This window comes from Panthera uncia, unplaced genomic scaffold (genome assembly GCF_023721935.1).
Source record: "Panthera uncia isolate 11264 unplaced genomic scaffold, Puncia_PCG_1.0 HiC_scaffold_1831, whole genome shotgun sequence".
Taxonomy (NCBI): Eukaryota; Metazoa; Chordata; class Mammalia; order Carnivora; family Felidae; genus Panthera; species Panthera uncia.
In genome coordinates, this window is record NW_026058505.1 from 22,937 (window position 1) to 26,563 (window position 3,627).

Sequence of the window (3,627 nt, forward strand, 5' to 3'; positions counted from 1 at the left end):
GGACCTCGCCAGACGCGCCTGTGAGATGTGGACACCGATCGCAAGACTGGAGGGGGTGACCCGTCAACAGCCGGGGTGGGGCGCTCGGAGGAGGAATGGGCAGAGGGGGCCCAGCTCGCCCTGCCCAGCTCAGCAAGGGGAAAGCTAGCTCGCGGGAGCCGCGGAGGTCCCAGGGAAGGACACCGCCGCAGCACCGAGCCCGCTAAACCGGCTTCTCAGGTTCACCTTCATACATCTAAAGCGAGGGGCGCTGGGTAGGGCAGCAGAGCAAAAATGCGCACCGGTAAAAAGAGAGCCGGGACGCTCGGTTGAGGCACCGCTGGGATTCGAACCCAGGATCTCCTGTTTACTAGACAGGCGCTTTAACCAACTAAGCCACGGCGCCGCCCGCACGAATACCGCGAGAATCTGTTCCCCATCACCATTTAGTCCCTCTGCGGTGCGCATGCGCACAAGTTTCGTCCGCAAGAGGCGCATGCGTGGTGTATAGTCCTGCCCACACCAGCGGCTGAGGCGAGGGGTTTGGACACGGAAGCCGGAAAAGTGGGAAGCGAGTGTTGCCTCAGGCCCGGGAGCGCTGGTCTTCCCGGTTGCTGTGGGGTCTGCGCCGCGGCGTGGAGCCGGATGGCCCTGTCTATGGGGGGGTGCCCGCGCAAGGTTAGGCTTTCTGCCCTCCAGACCTGGCGCAGGAAGTCCCCCGCCGGTGTCCCGCGAGGCCCAGGCCCCCGGCGTCCGGTCTGGGCGCGCAGCTCGCCGTGGCCCCGCGGTGAGCGCGCCGTGCATCCACCGCGCTGGAGCCCTGGGCCCGGGAGCCTGCGGCGCGCCCCGGACGCACTGAGGGTGGGCGGCCCTGCCCGCTCCGGGGGCGGCATCTGCCCGCCTGCCGCGACCAGACCTTCGGTGGGGCTGCCTCTCCCCCGGGGGGGCACCGCGGGCGCCTGAGCCGCCCGCCCTGAGGGATCCGGAGCTTCGAGGAACCCAGGCCGCTGGCCTCGGAGCACCGACACCGCACGTGCTGCCAGAGCTGGCAGGGTGCTCGCCTGCAGCTTCTTGGGTCTCCTCGCCCGGACAGCGCAGCCACCTCTTCCCAACACTTTTCAGAGGGCCTTCGAGCCAATCCATTCATTCACCCACCCGTGGGAGAGCCTCATCCGCAGAAATGTTAGACTCCGCAAGTGCATATGCGCAAGAAGATTTACTCCAGTATTATCTGTAATAGCAAAAATCGAGAAACAAAGCTATGTGCCCATCGGTGTGACACTGTTGGTACCTGCAACTGAGCCGTCCTCCAACGCAGAAGGGGAAGCACTCCTCTGTGCGCGCTGTGTGCGGGAGGAGGGAGACCACTTAGCAAAAGGAATTCTCTGAAAGAGAGCGTGAAGTGGAGCTTTGACATGTTCATACATCATTCATGTGGATAAGTGGATACATACTGAACAGCCAGCCCCAGGGTGACCAGAGTCACCAGGGTTATGACTGAGGAGGGCAGCGCCCAAGCACGGAACCTGCCCAAATAGTGACTACAGGTTATGGTGCTCATGGGCAGAATCATTGGATGCCAGTCAAATACGCTAAATAAATCAGACCTACAATTAAGTTTTTTAAACAAAGCAAGGGCAGTGCTAACGACTGACAGGAATCGTGCGAGCCATAGCAAATGGGAAAGGGAGCCCTTCCTGTTTGTCCATGAAACCTTCTGAAGGAATTGATTTATGTAGTACGGTATGCTGTGGGAGCAGGAGGAGGGCTCTACATCTGCCTGGGCATTCTGGAAAAGTCTGGGGCGGAAAGGATGACCCACCCTGTGATGGAAATGCCCTCCACCCACCTGCCTAACCAGACCTTCCTCTGTTCTGGGTGGATGGCCGTCTGGGAGTATTAACCAGGGACGACCCAGAGTGCCTTGCCACACAACAGTCTCCTCCCCAGAGGGGACCCCGCACATCTTCCTGTCGTTTGACAGAGCCGTCCACAGGAGCTGCAGTTGCTAGCCTGGCTGCCTCACAGGGCAACACCAGAGTCCAGAATGTGTTCCAAAAATGACACCAGGAACACCAGGTCATAAAGCTTAGAAGGAGCAAAAATGCCTCTAGAATTCACACACATGCTTGTTTTCTAAAGGAATCTAGATTTATTCGTCATGAAAACTAAAAAAGTGTATGATCTCCGCCACCAAGAGTGCTGTGGAGCTGAGGCCATGCCCCTGCCCCTGTCTGATACGCCTACCCGGCCAGGAAGGGGCCATAGAGAAAGGTCCCTGCAGAACCCCAAAACCCATATGACAGGTGACCTGTGCTCAAGTCAGTCAACAGGCCCAATGGCCATCAGTCATCTGTGGCCGGGCTGCACTCCCTTGGCAGTCAGTCTTCCCCTCCGGATGATGATGAGGCCTCTGCTGACAAGTCTTCTGCATCCATCCGGCAGAACACACATTTGGTGACGGTTTCGGAAAAGATGTCACTTTCGTAGATGGAGAAAGGCCTGTCACACACTTCACACTGGCATGGAGCATTTAAAAAGAGCAAAAGGAAGAAGTGCTGGTCAGAGGGGACCAAGGCATCCAGTTAGAATTCTCCCACCAGACCCAGCCACCTGTGGCTGGGCCAAGGCAAGAGCTCCCTCTCCTCTCTGCAGTCTCTGCAGACCCCACAAGGGTGGAAATTGCAGGCCACTGAGAGAGAATGAACACAGGCTTCTCCCTCTCCCCCCCCCCACCCCCACCCAAGGAAGCTGTGCAGGCACCGACCGCCAGGCTCATCCCCGGCTAGGGGAATCCTGGGGACAGGAGCCACAAGCCACTCGACGGTGGAGAGGACAGGGGGTGCGTGTTTAACCCCGTCCTGTGCCCTTTGCGGAGCACAACTGTGGGGCGGAGGAGCTATCCTAAGGCCCTGACACCCTGGGGACCTAACTTACGAAACCATGAGAAACAAGTAGGCAAGATTTCCAAACAAAGCAGCCATTTTTCCGGGTGAAGGTACTAAGCATCCTCCTCCATGTCTGAGCCAGTTTCCGGCCAAGGCACAGAGAGCAGTGGCACGGTGGCACAGCTCACCCGCCGTATCTCCTGCCCGCAAACAAGTGAGCACCACCATGGGGCGGGCTCTCAGACCACGGGCCGGGGTCTCTCAGGGGTCCCCACCACAGCACCAGCCTCCTGCAGGATGGCACCCCACCCGGGGCAGGCCCTCTGGGAAATCCGACTCCTGAGGTTTCTTATATTGATTTAGAGCAAGGGAAATGCAGAAGGCTCATCTTTGGAACAGCTTCAAGTATGTCTCTTTCTTTTCTCTGTTTTGCAAGAAAGAAATTTGATCCTTTACCTACCTTAGTCTACAGCATACTTTCCCATGGCCCCACCCCAAACACGACAGGGCTCAGAGGAGGCAGTTCTTGGAGCCCTGTCCCTGGTGGCAGGTGAAGGACATGGAAAAGTACTGCTCTGCAGTTAGCTTCTAGGGCCTAAGGGCCAACATGGCCACACGGGCCATGATGACCAGCTGGCCACAAAGACAAGGTCCATGTCGGTCCCCTCCCCCCACCTCCTTGCCCCGTAGTGCTGTTCCCATATTAGCCATTTCCAGAAGCGGTGGCTCCCAGCTGGGCCTTCTAAGAGGAGACAAGCCT

At 58.5% G+C, this 3,627-nt stretch overlaps 1 non-coding gene across 1 annotated transcript; it reads right to left on the reverse strand.

Annotated features, from left to right (window-relative positions):
- Positions 1-311: 311 nt before the first annotated feature.
- Positions 312-385, reverse strand: TRNAT-AGU (transfer RNA threonine (anticodon AGU)). The gene has a single exon. It is a non-coding gene; the product is annotated as a tRNA-Thr (tRNA).
- Between the last annotated feature and the right edge of the window lie 3,242 nt (positions 386-3,627).